The following is a 19,351-nucleotide window of genomic DNA, read 5'->3' as shown; positions in this document are numbered from 1 at the left end:
TCGGAAGGAATACACGGTTGCCCAGGGTCCGTCCGTCGGTAGCCAGGTCAGTAAAGAAAGAAAAAAGAAACGTCGCGGACTCGCCCTCGTAGGCAGGCACCCAATGTCAGATAGGCAGGCGCCCATGGTGTCGGGACCTCACGTAAGTGTACACTGTACATACAGAGAGAGAGAGAGAGAGAGAGACACAGAGTCTCTACACGAGCACGCACACACGCACGTGCTTGTTTGTATGTATAGAATCGCTTGTATTACGTAGCTGAGCTCGCTGGATACTTGGCGAGGATGGAACGAAAGGTCGACGAATGAGTAGGAAGGAAAGTAAGGAAGAAGGAGAAGAACAGGCAGAAGAAAAGGAGGAAGAAGCAGAAGAAGAAGTAGAAGAAGAAGAAGAAGAAGAAGAAGAAGGTGGAGAAGGTGGAGGACGGTTGCTATATAACCGGTTCTTTCCAACAGCGCTCACACACGCCAAATACACGCGTCTCTCCTACTCCACGTTGCACGGTGTATAGTAAAGTTTCCTGCTGTTCACACCGCCCTATTTTGGGTCTACGAATCGCCGCGCAAACTATTTTCTTGCTTCTCGCGGACGTTCCACTTGTTCCGTCCCGTATTTATTTTCTTTGCTTCTACCACGCTTTACGTACGCGCCGTACGCTACCACGAGTATATTTGTTCTGTGTTACATAAATTAGGCGCGCGGGCGTATGTGATGCGCGCGTCCACGCGGGAATGTTAAGGCACAGACTGAAATACGGTTTTCCCTGTTTTCTCAGCGTCCAATCGGAGACGCGTCGTTCCTTTCTTCGACGTTTCATTTAATTTTATCGCGATGCTCTCCGTCGTACGACTCTGCCCTTGCTCCGTTAACGTTAGACTATCCCAGCGTTATCAGGTTGTGCGCGCGTACACGACGCATTTCGTGGGACCGTTATCGATGTTAAATTCGCGAATACCCTTCCTTTTTCGTAAAACGCCTCTTCTATTCCTCTTGTATTTCGCCTGTCGTCTTTGAAATTCTAATTACAGGCTATCTTTGACGAAAACCTTAAAAACTTTGAATTCCTTTTGTCTAGACGGCTTCTGCTCGTAATTAGACCTCTAGTTAACAGAGTCTAACTTAAAAGCATGCTATTTAAAGTCTTAATAGCTGTAGTTCTAAACTCTAAAAAGTTCTATACGTCTAGAAATGTCCAACACCTGCAGATCCACTACCCTTTATCTCTAAGACTTGCCGCTCGAGTTGAACTCTATTTACCCTTTCAAGTATACACATACGGTACTCTGGCAACACGTGTGTCTCGTATGCAAAGGCTGAGAGCGTCTAAAGTCTAAAGAGAAGCCTCGTCCGAGATGTACCCGTCGGCCGTACGCGAAGTCCGTGAAGCTCTCCGTGGCGGTAAAACGCGGGCGTCGAAAACGCGTCCCGACGTTTCGGAGCATTAACGGACAATCTCGTAAGTGGGCGTGTAAGGGCTCGAAAATTGGAAGGTAGGCCGGGCCTCGACCAAATTAACGTTTGGCGATAATATCCGCTCTCTCTTGGTGCCCCCATGTCGGTTCGTCGGCTCGGTACCCACCCTAAGCGCGCAACCAAACGCCAACAACCTCGGGAATCGAGGCACGCGCGCACACAACCATAGACGAAACCCATAGAAAGAAAAAAAGAAGAGAAAGAGAGAGAGAGAGAGAGAGAGAGAGAGAGAGCGAGAGCGACCGTTGCACGATGGCAATTCGTGTGCGTTACGCGTGGGTGTATAGAACATTTCAGTCGCTGGCTGGCCATTCACGAATTTATTAGACACCGTATACGTACGATCGTGGCCCGAATTACTCGCGATAAAAGCACGGCGTGGCTCCTTTTGGTACTTTGGACCGGGCAGCTCGGTTTCCTCACGAAGGTTGATGTACCATGGCCGTCATGTTCCCCGGTCGTCGACGCGTTAATGGCCGCGATGCGCGGTGAATTGTGATGTATAAATTTACCGGGGCATTCGTTTTGAAGGGGGGAAAAAAAGATTCGCTTTGTATCTACCTTTTATTTCGCGTTCCAACTGTTCCAGTGAACGAGCTGAGATAAGAAGAATACGGTGGGAAGGAGAGAAATTTAAATAACCGAGATCTGTCTGAAATTTGTCCGTGACGGTAATTTGCTCACCTATCTGCATCGTCGGAGATTTTCTAATTCTTGTAAAAGATCTCTTTTTTTTTTTGCGCGCGCGCGAACGTTGATTTCGAATTTTTCATCTTTCATTTCATTTAGGCATAATAAGATACATATTCAACGGTATAATAAGATATCGCGTGAAACTTAAAAGTTGTTACTCGATTGTTCGTTTGGAACGAGACATCGATAGCGTGTCCGGTGATTCTATGCGAGAATCAGGTCCCCTGAGAACGATTAAGAAACTTCGTTTCTTGTAAAAACTTGTTGCTCCACGTCGAACGGTGTATGTTAATTACGACATGCAACACGCGTCGCTCTCTGGTCTATTTGTTATTTTAATCCTGGTACGAATTATATCCGATGAAAGGCTGTTATTGCATGTTACGGTACTTAGAACGTGATCCTTTTAAAGTCGAGGACGAACATCTTGCTACTCTTGCTGGTACAGCGAGCATAAAGGCGGTCTTGTATTATGATCGTCGACGATGTTATTGGTAGCCTCGATGTGTGATTTAAAGGTTTCCTCGGCGGGAATGGTGTCATTTGCATATACCTACGTATTCGTAGGATCTTCGAGGACCCTTGCATTAATGCGATACGTTGCTTTCGTTCTTGACAGTTCTTTTCTGGCCTTAGGTAAATAGTCGGTATGAATATGTATGGGGTGTCTTCGATGACCCCTCCGAACCTAAAAACCTATACGGTTGCGAATATCGCAGGTTTGCTTAGAAACACATTTTGCTTTTACTCGATACAGACGATAAAGCTATTTAATCATCGTTATCGTTGCTCTTCTTTTTTACGGATTTTTTCGAAAGCTGATATCGGTATTTCCTTATGTACATTGAAAGATCGAACCGTTCATAAACCATGTTGAAGATAGATAGAGAAAACTGATAGTATAAGAAATATTATTTTTAGAATTTATCTTTGGAACACACGATACTTTATGTTATTCTCTTGTGCTAAAAAAAAAAAAAAAATTGAGGAAGTAAGATATCCATTCTCTGAGAAACTTGACGCGCATTATATCTAGGTAAAGATGAAAAACCTACAAAATGTCGTAATCGAATTTCGTAACATTTTACATGAATAAAAATGGTGCTTAAAATTTTTGCATCTTCTCAATTTTTGCCCACCTCGATCATCGATTTACTCCGTTCACATTCCTAATTTCCGTCGATCGTATAAACACGTGTATCGCGGATATTCTATTAGCAGTCTAGTGGACCGTGTTGCTGCTAATTGCATTGTCGACTAAACACCTGTAAAATCCGCGAATTTCAGCGAAATTATTCGAGGGCCAATAACTGTTCGGCATATCCTACCCCGAAAACCGTCTTCATTAATTTCCACTACTGTCTGCTCGACACCAATCAACTAGCGAATAAAACGTGCGCGCAAGGGTCCTCGCCTAATTGGAACAGCGAAAAAGTGGGCGTGTACCGATCAAGGACCTCCATCGTTTCGGGACCTCTGGAAATTCTCGTCGATCGTTCAGCCAGACCAATTTTATACGTCACCCTTTCCTTTCCCAACTTCGTGTCCCAATCGACACGGTTCATTGGTCGGCGAACATATCCGTGTCTAACTTTTTTCTCGTTTCTCGACGAACGTTGGATCAAGCTCTATCGACACCTTCCCTCTTTCCAGCCATAGGAGAAGAAAATTAGCCACGATGCCTAAGAGTTATTCCAACCACGTGAATTATGCGAGATTCTTATCGACGTAATTACCGGCGTTCTTCGAGGAATCTAGGAATCTTGGAGCGTCGAGGAAGCAACGGAAACCGCGGGAATTCGCGTCAGCGTGTAAACGACACGCTCTTCTCGCCAACGAATCCTTTAATCGTCGATCCTTGACCCGCGTTTCATCACGTTAGGAGAGGGGAGATCCACGCGTGCATGGTATTATCCTAGCGAGGTGAACACCAAGCAAGGAACGTTTCGCAAACCGTTCAACGTCGTCGCGTCGTCCCGTGGAAGACGGGACAAAGAGTCGGTGAGAAACGTCGAGGAAACTATACCCACGTGTGTTAGAATGTGTGCGCTAGAGAGGAGGAAGGAAAAGCTGGAAACGTATGACAGGGATAGTGCAAGCTTGGAAGAAATGGGGTGCGAGTGAGAAAGGACAATTGGAAGAGAAAAGCGAGAGAGCATGAGATAGAGAAGAAACGAATAGAGAAGAGCAGGCTTATGCGCTAACTATAAGTGGGATATTCTGGCAGGAATATCAAAGCTGCGACTGCATCAAAGAGGGCGCACAGAGGGAGTAGGAAAGGGGAAAAGAGAGAGAAAGAGAGAGAGAGAGAGAGAGAACTGGAAGAAAGCAAAACGACTATGAGGAAGCATTCTTGGACGTTACCGGCTTTGGGGCCATCGTTCGACTCTTTCATTCATCATGTTCATTCCTTAGACAAGCATTGTACCCGTATAATGCATATTTTTCCCTCTTCTTTCTATTTCGTCACCGACTCGAGGCTCGTGGTTCTAACGTCTGCGTGAATTAGTATTGAAAATTGACGGCGTGACTGAGAGACGTCAGGAATTATTTGAAAAAGTCGAAGCTTCGAACGATTCCTGATTTTTTGATTGGTCTCTTTTTTTCTTTCTCTTTCCTTATTCTCGCACAGATAGAATATCTTCGATCTTGTTTGTTTCGTGATAACTCACAGTATTGATCTGTCATTGATTGATTGTCATCGTCTGCCGATATCGAAAATATCGAACATTTTAAATTTCTTTAATTATCACAATACGTGATAACCCAATGTTCAAATCTTAAAAAATCCAGCGATTACTTTTGATAGAGTCGATCGAAACGGTAACATTGAATAACCTTGGAACGTAGAGGAAACATCAATCGCGTTCGGGGCAAAGGTGTAACGTATCGGTTCTCTCGTTTGCACCTGCTTGTCTCCGCGACATCAAATACGCTCCATAATTGGTTCCCCTCGGCTGATCTTATTTTTACATCGTGCACACACTAAGCCTTTGTTCTTCCGGAGCTGGCAACCGCAGCCAGTTCTTCAGCGTTGAAAATCGACGTAAAACAGCCGCGAGACTATGGACCGAGTTTATTGTCGTCGTTTTTATGGGCGTAGATTTAACGAGTCCGAATGAACGCGAACCGTCCTCTACCAAGTTGATTTCCTCGATTCAGGCCATTGCTACACCGAAATCATCGTTTTATGCCTTGTAAGGCGTAACTATTTCCTCGAAGATTTCAAGAAGCTCTCGTAAATCAGCCCGAATTTAATCGTTGCCCTAAACGAATTCTTCTCTCCAACTGTGTTTTATAAAGACTGAGAGCCAACGATTTCGGACGGAATCCAACTCAATTCTAATACGGAAAGTTACATCTCGTAAAAATAGTATTCGGGCCTTTAAAGATGAGGCTACCTACCACTTTTTATAAATTAGGAATAACAAAACCAATCAATGATCGAAAAAGTACTCGATGATCGAAGAATACTTTGATCAAATAATATATTTCAAGGAAAACAGTAGCTTTATTTGTAGTTTCATTTGAAGAAAAAATATTTTACGACGTTTCATATGCATCGACGTAACAATTCACGTCAACGCAACTCGTCAGCGGTAGAAATATAAAGGCGGTAGCTGCGTGCACTGGATTTCCGTCGATCTATTTCTATCTCATAGGGGTCAGAAGCATTTTTGCCGAAACGTGGCCTGGTTCTTTAGCGGGGGCCCCTTGAACTTTTAAATAATTTATAAAAGAGCACCGCTTGCATTCCCGCGGCTTTCCCTACCGTAACGAATTCCACGGTCTCGTGCCGTATTTATAATAACTTCCTGCAAGATGGTCCAGTATACAGCGCAGTCGGTCCATTTAATGCACGACATTAATGCGTTATGTAAAAGCAGCGCGGGTGATTCTCTCGTCGACGTCGCTGGGTAAGACCAGTCGTCGTGGTTGTCTTCGTCATCGTCTTCGTCGTCGTCGTCTGCGTCGTCGGCGGCGGCGTCTTTTCGTCTCTCCGTGCCATTAGAACGTGCCGGCGTTATTATTAGTTAACTTTAAATATTTATCGTATTCTTCCACCGACCATCCGCCCCCTCCTACCCATGAATTTTTCTCGTCTTCGATCTATTTTCGTATCCTGCGGATAATTCGAATCGTTTCCTGTCATCGTACTTTCTACGGTTCCTGAATTTTACGTATCTTTTGTCCTGTATCTTCTTATCATCGTGGACAATTTTTTACGAATTCGTTTAGAAATTCTAGCTCAATAGACGCCACTCACGCAGCTAAAAATCGTATACAAAATTATTTGATAGCTGTTGTTCGAGCGATCAGAGCGATCGCCGCAACTTTTTTCTTAACGGTGCCGATAATCTATCGGATTTACGAGCGCGGGAAAAGATAGGGGAAGAAACGATTCGCGTGAAAACAGAACAGGGAAGAAGACGAAACGAAAGTTAACGAGGCGCCTGGTAATTCTTCCTTCCCTCGGGGCAAAATTTTGTCCCGGCGCGAGCTCGCCCGTTAAAGAGCTCAACGATTGCGAATACGAAACCTGTTAGCGTTGATAATTTCACGGGATTCCGTCGTGACTGTTCTCATCGAGTCGCAGTTAATCGGTTGTTTCGTCGACGACTTTTATACGATCGATCGATTTACTCTGATTTTGAGAGAACTGTGAATATTTAAAGATACACGAAATCGTGACATGTCGATTTTCGAAGAGAAAACGACGAATCGTCCTCTGTTTTTTTTTTTCTTAAAGACACGACCGAAACCGTGAGGTTTGCGGTCGAAGCGTGCGGTTTACATTTACCGGGTCGATCGAATTTGCCGTCTATTTTCAGTTGCGGTCGATTTCTGACACTGAAAATTGACAGGCATCTTCGCTATGTACAATTACGATTTATGATTACGTAGGTATCTTGTTTTCTTTTTCTTTTTTTTATTTTGGTCGATGCATTGGAAATATGGTAAGTGTTTAAAGTAGATTCGATCGGCCGGATTGTATTTCGATCACTTGTCACGAGGTTCAAAGGAGCGGTAGTTTAAAAGTTAAAAAGCCCGCTTAAAATACAGCTCCATCAAACGGGTGGTCGTTAAAAAATCGGCGCTGTTTCGCGAAGATAAATCTCCGAGAGAAAATATAGCGCGTGCTTTATGAATGTAATGGAGGGGACAAAGTGATTATCGTCGACGAGAGCATTTAGGAAATTTACGACGTTCGAAGACATCAGCGACGATTCTCCGTTCTTTCCAATATCAACTGTATTTCTTTTATTTTTTTTTTTTCTTTTTTTTTACAAAAAAGCCTCCTAACCGATCGAAATAACCGACACACGATCAAAAGAAAAAGATACATTACCTACGCCAAAGGAAAAAATTTCGACATCTACGGCACGATCTTTTGTCCCTGGAGCGCTCCAAATTAAATTACCACGTGTTATTCGAGATCGCAGACAATTCGAGGACGTTCGAGGACACGGGGTGAGGAAAAATCGACGAATTGGCGATTCTATTCGAGGTGGAAACTCGCTCGGGGTCAACACAGTCGATCGGTGGCGTACGAAACAGACAACACAGGATTCTGGTTTGCTGGCGTAGCGTGTGGCTTCTAACCGAAAGTTCATCGATCCACGCGTACCGCGACGTTGCGTCCTATTAAAAGCCGTGCACGGTGTACAAACGTTCTCGCCGTTCCACCTCCCTCGCGAGGCGTGGAATGGAGGCACTAAAGTGGCTAGACGGAGTGTCAGAGCCGGCCGAAGATCAGAGGGCCGCCGTTGAAAGAAATAGTCCGCCGGGGACATTATACCGCAGCCACGTCCGCGCACGTGTTTTCGGGGTTCCGTCTCGTAGCGTCGATTTATCAACCGCGTCGAAAGCCGCAACACGATCTTCTTCTCCCGTGGTCTGGCCGAATTTCCTTCAAACAGGTGACGATGCTTTTTTCTTTTACGTATCGTGTTCGTTTAATACGAATTTATCGGAGGACGGTGTTGCTCGACGATTTATAGGTAGAGGAGAGGCTTTGAGTTTGGAGATCGGATGTAATCGTGTTTGCTTCGAGTCGAGAATATGGAATTTGGAAATTTGGGTAGTGCGGTATTTGAGTGGGTAGAGGATATTTGTCGTAATTACGTCTTGTTCTCTTCTTCGTCTCTGTTTGTTCGTTTTTAAGTAGGTGTCGTTACGGATGATTGTAATATTTGTAAAAATTAGTTAGCGTGGTATTATATCATTCAATGAGCAAATTACGGATATCGGTAAGTTCTTGTTGTGCAATGTCGAGTCGTTACACTCGTGGTAAGAGATTAGTTTAGATTTCATTTCAACGGCAGGTTGTATACGCGTCAATTTTATTTAGAATTATCGCCAACTAATTACTAACGAGTATCAATGACGAATAAAATTTCGATGCGATGTGATTTGTACAGTAGCGTAGAGTTGCCACAAGGATTACGTATATCTATAAAAATATTCCAGATACCTTTGAAAAATCGTACATTTTAATTATGTTTTGCAAACTAAAGCCTATCCTGTTTGTTACGCCACGAGGCTTACCACAGGCTGTATTTTCTAACCGTCGCTCGCGGTTCTACAGTGTGGCAGGCAGACCGTCTTATCTGCTCGCCGGATCATATACAATGTATCGACGAGAGCATAGTTGTCGCCAAGCAGCGAGCTCTAGAAACGTCGATTTTTGACCGTTACGTTTTTCACACAAGAAGAGGCATACGTGATGATAGGCGCGAGCGTTGGCGTGACCCGAGCATAGTGGGGGTCGTCTTCCAAATGAGACAAAGGAATAATCGAAGGGCGATCAGTTCCTTCCGACGAGTCAAGCGTGACACTTTGACAAATCTGACGAGCAAACGAATTTATCTAGAGATATCGTAAAGTCGAGTCAAAGTTCTGTAACATACTCATCGTATTATTGTAAAATATATTATTCTATGTTAACCTGTTAATACAGTGTTACATTCATTAAACCACCTCTGTTATCTTAACCGAAACAGGGGAACGACTATTTCGCGGCGTCGATTAACATAATCGTAGCGAGAATTTACGCCTCTCGCTGACGCGTTTTTCCTAGCGACCGCGTCTCTCCGCGAACGGTCGTAATACCGTTTATCTAAAAATATCATCGAACCAATCTTAGAATAACTATTAATTACGGAATAAAATAATGGAAACTGAGAGACGTTAAGACCGAAACATTTCCGCTATTCTCGTTTAGGAGCCGTACAAAGTAACCTTCGAGTATAAAAATGTGGAAACAGGCTATGATTTGCCTATTAGTCTGGTCTGTGTACAAATACGGAGTAACATCGTGAGTTAAACCATGGCCGAGTCTCGATACGATTCAGATTGTCCCAGAGCTCGTGTAATTTATGTGCAACGGCATGCCACTCCTTTGTAATTGGACTAACGGCGTAAGTAGAGGAGTGTCTGTCCCGATCGGAGATCAAATGCTCGTCGTTGAAAGAAAATAGTAGTCGGTCGGAGTCGAGTCTGAAACCACGTGGTTCAGGCATCCCGACGGCGACAACGACGACGACGTGCTTCTCGGAGTTCCGTGCTGGCTGGCTGGCTGGCTGGCTGGCGGGCCAGAGATTTATCAGTCTCGGCGTTTCGAATGTGTCGAAAGCGACCGCAGTTTTCACCCTTTGAACCTTCGAGTTGCAGCCAACTCGGTTAATGCGGCGGAGAAGGTACGCGCGTTGCCGATGCGGAGACGTAGGACGTAGGACGTAGGTAATAGAGCCGTGTGTATCGCCGACTCGTTAATTAATTTTAACTACCAATTAGCGTTCGTAAGCCGCTTCACCTTTGGTTACCATTAGTTCCCGAATATTTTTCTCCTCGAGGAACGAACCACCGGGATAGCCTATAAACGTCGTCGTTTAGTCAAATTCTTTCTCGAGGAATTTGTGTTTCTTGAAAAAATCCGCTCGAACATGAGAAACCTCGTGTGACGTGAACAGCTTTAACCCTTTCACCACGAACGTAATAATCATTTTTACTTCTATATATAAAACAGTTAACTCTCTGTGGACAAACTATCCATTTACGTCGTTTGAAAAGCCTTAAAAATTGTCCGATACTTGAAGTTTGTATCGACAAAATATATCTACATCGATATAATATATCGATTAATCGATAAAAATATATTGTATCGAAAAAATATATATACATGTATACAAGTAGGAGTATGAAGATACGAAAATCAGGTTTTAAATCGAATATCTCAAAGGTTAGAAAATTCGATTCGAAGAAATGCACGAGTGTTAATGACCCAGGTTGCTTATGAACGTTTAAACATGCATATATATCTTTAATTAACGCAAATCCCTTTCATCCGTATACCAGAAATACCCTTAGCCTCGAAAACTACCGTAGCGAAAGGATTAACACAAAGTATTAATTACCATGATTGAAAATTTAGCGACCGATCGCGACCAACAGTATTTAGCGAAATTCTTCTCCGAGTAATTTTTGTTTGTTGTTGTTTCTTCTGGTCGAACGTTGTAATCGTCGTGAAAGCAACGAGAGATCGAGCGACCCTCCGTGACATTTAACGACGATTTAATTTTACGATCGCCAACTTTATGGCGATCTCGAGCGTCGATTAGACGGAGCCACTCTTCGGTCAAGTACCGTTCGGTATATTAGCACTCGAGTTTGGGAAGAAAACGTAGAGCTTGCGGCCTGACCTTGCTACGTTATAGCTTCTTCAGTTTTATAGCTGATACCAGCTTCGGTGTACGAGGGAGCCGATGAAAGGTTTACGATTATGGAAATGTTTGTTCCTACGACGGGGAAACGCAACGTCGGGATCAGTTTTCGAACAGTCCGCAGCCATACGGTGTTATGGCACGCCGGATACTTTGTTTCGATATCTTTCCAGGTAGCGGCGCCTACTTGGAAAATATTCTTATACCCATATAATCTCCGCGTGCTCATTTTTTTTACCGAGCTTCCGAGAACGCGTAAACATTCGATCGAATAGAAGAGAATGAAATAAAGATAGAGGAACCCATATTTTACATAGTGGAATACAATATTTTAATTTTATCTTCTAGAGCTTGGATCATTAAACTTTAACACCTTTCATTATGATACTTCGACCATCGTACCTCCTATGAGGTGAAAATAACGAAAGTAACTACTACTTACCTGTAAGTACATATAACCATATTACTAAGGTACGGAGAGAAAGCAGAATAACATCGATAACAATCGAACGATTTAGAAGGCACATTGGTTATGCGCACAAATTGAGAAGGAAGGGGAAGTGTGCCGATGCCACCTTGGAATTTACTATTTACATCGTTCGCTCATAAGCACAGAAGCTTATGAGCTAAACGACGAACTCTGTCGTGGTTAATGGGTCGATGATATAGGAAATTCAACAGAGTCGCGAGAATTGTCGTGTATTCTGGTAGAGAAATTAAGAATTAAGAAAAGAAGGTTGAACGGCCATTTGTCGTTTAACAATATACCAATCGTGTACCCAAGCAATGAAACGGAGATTCTTCCAAACAATAGACCCGATTGTCTTCAACGCAGTCAGAAAGATTGCAAAACGAAGCTCCGTAATACCTCCAACGCAAGTCCGGTACACATCTTCTCCGCCCTGTTATTGCTTCGGAGTTATCCGAACAAAATAATCGGGCAATAGCAAACCGGCATCGATCAAACGCGTTATCTCGTAGACACGGTTCCACGATGCTTGTTATTAATCTGTCCCTCGGCGGTTTGATCGCGAGGTTCGGCGCGCGTCCGTTTAGAGGATTTCCTTGACAGAGACAGACCGGCTGCGCGGTATTTGCACCTTCGACGAAGATCCGCATTGCGCATTGAGACATTTCTGTCCGGCCGATATGGAAGATAACCCGTGTCCCGGTGCACGTTCGGGGTCAGGGCCCCGTTCCTGGGTCAGATCCACGGCCTGGCCATCGTGTTGATATCCCCGAGATAGCTCCCATTGTTTATGGACATTGTCGTGCACAGGTACGCGGGCCCAACGACAGTTCGGGGTCACTTCCTAGTGCCGTGACGTTTCACACCAGCGTGACACATCGCCGGAGATTCTCGGCATACGGTCACGAATTCGCGTGACTCGCGGAAAATCACCATCCCGACTCTTTCTAGCCGTTCGTCCCTTCCTCCGAGCTGTTTCGAACAACGACACGTCCTTCCAGAGTCTTCTTCGTTCGCTCGGCGTCGCGTCGGTGAGAGATGTATATAGCGTATATCGCGGCTCTGCCGCTTCGTCTGGGAAAACGGGGCGTGTAACCAGCCTCTGTGTCGCTGATTTGCGCCACGTCAGACGCGCCATGTGTGTATACACTTTGGCTCTCCGACTTTTTGCGACGTTTACAATTGCGGCGTTACGGATTGTAGGGTTATCCGTGGATTACCGAGAAGAGAATAGAACGTGTTGCGAGATATAAAAGGTTAACGAGTTTTCCTTTGAACGTGAAATGGAACTTAGAGGAAACCAATTGTAGCCAATCGTATATCTCAATTTCGCAAGAATCACATTGAGCCAGTGTTTGCAAACACGACGCGAGCAGAGCAGGCACCGGTAGTTTCAACGTTCACGAAATTTCAAAACGGTCCAATCGTCGCTATTCGTTCTCGTCGATTGCCTGGTGATCCATGTTTCCACTTAACGCGATAACACTCGGCCGATCATTATCGAGATTTTCAGGCGCGTTAAGTCGGTTCGTGGCAACGGGGCATTCCCGTATCAGCGAATATTTACGATTCATGGGGTTTGCGTCAGTCTGCCGAGAGTCGATTTGCTGTTCGTAGCTGCGTTCCCCTTGAACGGTCTTGCCGACGTGTAAACAAACAGAATTGTATGCGAACGGCATATGTTGGAGCGGCTCGTACACGAATTCCTCGCGTTTGTCGTTCGACCGAGCATCGAATCAGGAAGTTGTCATTATCGTTTACTCTTCGACCGCGCCAGATCCTCTTCGCGGCAGATAACTTTTTCTTCGCGACTCTCTGTTTTTTTTTCGTGTCTCATCCTCCTACTTCGTTCCGCCTCTTTATCATCTGCCTCGTATTGCCTCTCTGTCCTCCCTGTTCCGTTCTCTCTGTCAACAACTCAAGGATTTCTTCGACAAGTCCTCTGCACATACATCAAATCCCTTCTCCCGTTGCCCTGTGTGTCCTCGCCATTCGTTTCAAGGAAATAGACTCGTCATCCCTTTACGACGTGCTAAGCAGTCGAGTAAACACGAAGGCCTTAGTCCTCGTTGAGGCTCGGAGGATCTCTGGCCCAGGCGACGACTTTTACGTTTACTGCTTTCCGCGCGTGACTTTCCTGGCGAAATCGTGTTCGCGAGCTACAAGGTCCACTGGCTGATACCTGGACGCACCGCATGCGGCGTCCTTTGGGACAAAGGGACTTCTGAGATAACTAGGATGCCTTCGGTAAGGACGAGAGGAAGGAGGGGCAGGGGCACTGTTTAGTTAGAGAACGCGGTAGAAGAAAATGTCCGTGCCAATACACGCGAGCGACAAGTGGCGTAAAAATCAACCTTGAGGAACCCTCTTTTCTTTTCGTTTCTCTTTTATTTCGTCTCTTCCTTTTTTCGACGCAAGCACAGACACTCGAGGCAAACGGATGTGAATAGCTAGGCCCGCGGCCGCCGGGTTCAGGGCGGAGTTACCTTCGTGTACGAATCCCGTCGTTACAGAAGACCAACGGTGCAGGGATTCCGTGCGCGCATTGGTATTCGTCTTTGTTCGAACGACGATGACGCGCATTTATCTCGAGCTCTAGGAAACCTTCGACGAGCCACCGACTAAACGAAACGGACGAGAAAGAGTTTAAAGTCGCGTGAAACGGAAAATCTGTCCGCAAGTAAATGGAGGATTTAATCGTGTCGAACGTTATGCTCCATCTTATGGAAAGCTTCGAAGTCGATAAAGTTCATCCGAACGACCCTCTAACTCGTTTTCATCCGCGCTTTTATCCTCGATATATGCATCGTTGAGTCGGAGACTCGTGTCGTTGAATCACGATAGGGTGCACTCGCGATGTACGCGGTTTCTTGTACGCGTCGTCTCTTTCAGTTTGGAGCGTGTTTCACAATTTGTTCCTTCCCTGTCGTAGTCAGTGGTCCCCTCGCGTGTTTCCTGTAACATTTTCCCTTGCGCAACACCACGGAATGGCATCAGCGCGCGACTTTCACCCGGTCCCTCGTGCCGGCTGCTGCTGGTAGTACGGAGCCATAAAAGTAAATCGGTGGAACTCTCGAAGGCCCAAGGGCGGAGTAACCTCGGCATAAATCCTGATGTTCTAGACAAATGGGGCCTAACGGTGCGTATATACTTCGGGAGATTCTGCGCGCTTGCACGAGCCACCGCCATCGTATCGTCTCGCTTCGCTTTTGTCCCGACACGCCAAGAGTATCGGCTTCTTTTGCTCTTTGGTTTCAAGGACCCGCGTAGAAGAAGAAGAAGAAGAAGGTTACGTATACCTGACGAGAATTAGACGAGGAAGAAGTAGAGAACGATGCTCTATGTTGACCCGGAGATATTCGACGAGGATACCTGACGTCTTTTCGCGTCTTTTATCTTGCACGATTTTCTTGTTGGCTCCCCCCCCCCCTCCCCTCTCCCCTATTTTTCTCTTTTCTTCTCTTTCTTTCGACCATCCTGTCGAGTTTTCAACAAATAATAGACTACTTGATTGTGAATATCCTCGATTAGGGTGTTAGGATGGAGAAAATGCGACCGAGAGGGTCGTCATAGTCCATGGCTGATCTGGATCGACACACCGGGAAAGGTTCTCCATTGTGAACCAGATACCAGAGGCAGCAAGGGATAAAAAAGAATTATTGCGGACAGAAGTGCAGCGTTTTGTTTGCTCGGCATTGTCGCCGTGGGTTAATAGTTGGCAGGGTATTTTGTCGTTTGGAGATTCTTTTGGTGGAGTGCTTTCCAGTCGAGTACAGTTTTCGGAGCTGGCTGGGCTCCGCGTAACAGTTTAATGTCTATGAATGGGGGATTAGAGACGGTAATGATCACCGAGGATCGTTTTAGAGTTTGTAAGCTTATGCTCCAAAACAAGTTTAGAGCCGCGGTCGCAGCACGTACGAACTTTGAACGAGGATTTTTGTGTATACAGCTCGTTTATATAGCTCCTTTTGCACGCAAATCCCGACCTCTGATAATTTCATTTCATTCTTCGTCTCTTTTTGTATATCCTTCGTTATTCTTTCTTTGAATTCACGTTGAATCGTACTATTAGCGGCGTAACAGGCATAAATTACACGCGTACATAAAAAAAACGTGTCATGCGAACTTTAGAAAAGTTTGTGAATAGAACAATACGCGTACTCGTTGGTAGATAAAAAGAAAGTATGCCACGCAATGGCAAACGTATTCGCAAAATTACACAACCGATTGATGGAATATCAGAGACAGAGAATTATGTAGCTGTTTAAAATAACTAAGTGACCGTGATATTCTGCTATTACTTGAAACGTTACCCGGCTCCTTATTGGAGCGACGTAGCGCAAATTCTAATCGTGACATGGTATCGCTGGAAAGGAAGCGAAGTCGTTCGGAGGTAAACTAATGAACAATGTCAGCTACGATCGAACCATCGATACTTTTCTAAATCCCGCGACCGGCCGCAGAGATTACCGATATAACACCGGGGGTCGTCCCGTTCGGACGACAAGGAGCCCCCATCGTTCGTCATTAAACGTCCAACTGTCTGTCGACAATACCATGGAGCCACGGTCACCGACGTCTAAGAACGTTCCACGGCATCGATCTTGCCGGTCTCGAAAATTCAAAGAATCCGATTCTCGTTTTCGGAGCTCCTAGCACAGGACACTCACGGGTCTCGCGAGTCTTTCTCGCCTCTTATTCTCTTCGCACACCTTCTTGCACACATCCAACTCCCACCCCTTGGCATTTTTCTTTTCTCTCGTCGATCGTCCTTCTTCCTCTCTCGCTGCCGTTCTCTCCTCCGCCTTTCGAGGATCGACCTACGGCTGTTCTTTTGGAAACCATATATTTTTCGTTTCACAGTTCGCGGCGCCGTTGAATGCCCTGCCTCCATTCAGACGAGGGTGCATCTCCGTAGCAGCCGCCAGGTATAAATTTTGGCGTCGGTTCGAAAGACCAGGGTAGGAGGCTAGTGAAACAGAGAGAGAGAGAGGGGGGGGAGAGAGAGAGAGAGAGGAAGAGTGGGGGTGGGCAGATGAAGGGAAGAAAGGGAAGAGAAAAAGAAAAGAGAGAAAAAAAGGAAAGGAGGAGGAGAAAGATCGGTCCCATGGTAATCGATTACCTCCCCCGTATCCCCAGAATCCCATATAGTGACCGGCCCCATGGCACGAAGATTGAACCTTCGATAGCCGATGCTCCACACTCTCTCTCGCTTTTCTCTCTCCCCCCTCCCCCTCCTCCTCTCCCCCTTCTCTGGATCGATCTCTGTCCACGGGCCCCCGTTACTCGTCTATTTTTCTCCAGCAAGATGCACGAACGCGTAATTTCCAACGGTCTGAGAAACGAGTTGCGCTAATTAAACGCGCACAGATTTGACACCTGCCGTACCTTACTTCGAGAGGAACGCGAGTCCTTCTGTTCTTCTTTTAAGGATTAACTCGGTGTCGTTGGTACTCGGGAAAATTTGTACGTCTCGCGAATAGACATTGTCATTCAGTGTCCGGCAAGATTCAGTATAATCCCGCTGATGGATGTGAACTTTTGTCCACCGTGTACTACCATTTTTACAGTTGTGTTGGGTTTATTAGAAGTGACTAATCAGATCTGCATTCTTCCACCAAAGGTACGTGTTAAACCTCTTAAACTCGTCGAGTTACCGCTTCCCTGTCGTCGCGTCGTTTATACACCGACTCACGATGAGTTAATCGGTACCCGGGTCATGCGTCGTAACGAGCGTAATTTGATATTGCCGCGACACGTTTCTACCGGGCCGTGTTTCTAAATTTTCGAACCGACATGATTGCACGACGCGCGTTCCGATAGCCCGAACCTGCTTCACGGACAAATTGTAAATGTTTAACGAACCCGATCCGCGTCGTTCATCGACAAAAGACAGGCCAATTTAACTTTATTGCAACACCTTTTATAAACATGGTGTTCGGTAATTACCACGACGAACGAACGAGCAAAGAGTTGGAAGGAAAGAGACGAATGGAAGGGTAGGACGAGGCCGAGAGAGCAAAGGGGACCTTCGCTTTTAATTCGGTGTCAGTTATGATTCAGTGTAGCTTGACGATGAACGGAGGAAGAGGGGAGGGCGAACACGAGGAGGGAACATCGCTCGAGACTAACAAGCTTATCGTACATCGGCAGATTGTTCCTTCTCAGAAGCCAGTTATCCTTCGGCGTATTTGATAACGTTCGACGAGAAATATAGCATAAGCCCGCGCACAGCCGTGAGATTACGGATCCGAGATATATTCTTATCAAAGCAAAGGTGGAGCTGGCCAGATGCGCGATTTCCAGATCCTTTGCACCAGGTTCCTCTATCTCTCAACATTTTGCACTTGGCTCGACACTGGTCCAATCCTTTCTACATTTATAAACTGATCAAACTCGATAGAAATTCTTTCTTCTTAGCAGAACGTTTCGATCTGTCTATCAATTGTCTGTGTTCCATGCGTTTGACTTACGTAGTCCCAGTCGTGAGTACATTCCGCTCGATTGTAATGCTTCTGGCTATTTTGTATACTGTCGCTCTGAAAATCCGAATTCGAAATTTTAAGCTATCCGGTATCATCGATTTCACGCAGTTGTTTGGACACGGGATATACCGCAAAAGCCGCGGAAGAAAGCCTTAAGGTACACACTGGGATATTTCGAAACGCGTATCGCTGCCTTTTATTGAAAAGGGGCAGCAGAAGGCGACGCATAGAATCAAAACTTAAGATTCGAGAGAGAAAACACGAAGGAGAGAGTGAACGAGGGCGAGAGAGAGAGAGAGAGAGGGAAAGGATAGTTGGGTGCACAGGGTGCAGCTGCTTCTTTTTCTGGATTCTTGCATCTGCCTCTGCCTTCTTGCCCCTCTGCGTCGGTTCACCAGGTTGTGGTCATCCTCGTTTCGGGCCTCGCGGCGCATTACGTGGCACATTTTCTTCGTAGTACGCGTTACATATACTTTCTCTGGAAGACTCGCCCTTCCAAGGACCGGGACCCGATCTCCATTCTTGGCCTTACGTACGAAGAATACCCGGGACCCGCGTAATAACATCTTTCGCATTTCGGGATACGTGTAATATACGAAATATATTCATGAATATTTCGGCTGATCATACGGTGCGCGGGCATACTGTGCTCGCCTATATGTTTTAAGAAATTCAAAGGAAAAACGTCGCCGAAAGGAAAGTTTCTCTCTTTTTGAATGGACGGAGAGTGGACGGGGTTGGGACTGCGTGGACGATCCTGTTGGCGTTGCCTCAGGTCGGCGCAGTGCAACGATAACGAAAATTCCAGGATCAAGTGACTGACGGGGGAAAGAAAAAAAAATCGTTGCCGAGAGATTAGGGCTGATCGGAGATTAAAATGAAACGGGAAAGGGTGGGCAATGGAGTTATTGACTTGTTAATTTATTACCGTGTAGATGTATACAGGTTCGTTTTATACGATGTAAGCATAATTCCGGGGAGGAATAATTCCTTATGCAAAGCGTGCGATCTTAATTGCAAATACTCCAATGGAATCGGTACACTCACGACTCTGATTGAAATCGTTCTTGTCTATTTTTGCGAGACTATGTCCACATAAATATTATATCACGAAGTAGCTACGCTACAATACGCAAGATGAGATGATTCGATTCTACGATCGTATCTTCTGTTTCTATATTTAACCGTCGGAAGCTGTCACCGCTTTGACCAAGTTATATAACATGGTGGTACAAAAAAGTAGGAGGGCGAAATTTCACTTCCGAATATATACCAGTTCAAAGGACCCGGCTTACCAATCTTGCCCCCTGTCCCACCCTAACGCGTAAAAACTCCCTACAATCTCCCTGATACGCCTTGGAAATCGAACTAATCACCGACAACCCCTCGTGACTTCTTTCATCGGACGAACCGGCCAAAACTCGTTATCGAAGTTTCCTCTCAATCGACGCGGTTCGTTCCTGCTTTTTCTTCGGATAGTCACCCAACTGTTACAAGAACGAGACAT

The 19,351-nt window shown here is 45.5% G+C and overlaps 1 protein-coding gene across 1 annotated transcript in view; it reads right to left on the bottom strand.

Annotated features, from left to right (window-relative positions):
• Window positions 1–19,351, bottom strand: part of LOC117211279 — a 54,935-nt gene that overhangs the window by 13,586 nt on the left and 21,998 nt on the right.

The sequence above is a fragment of the Bombus bifarius genome, unplaced genomic scaffold, assembly GCF_011952205.1.
Source record: "Bombus bifarius isolate JDL3187 unplaced genomic scaffold, Bbif_JDL3187 scf7180000008227, whole genome shotgun sequence".
NCBI lineage: Eukaryota > Metazoa > Arthropoda > Insecta > Hymenoptera > Apidae > Bombus > Bombus bifarius.
Note: the sequence above shows the minus strand (reverse complement) of the source record. Positions and strands in the feature narration are given on the sequence as shown.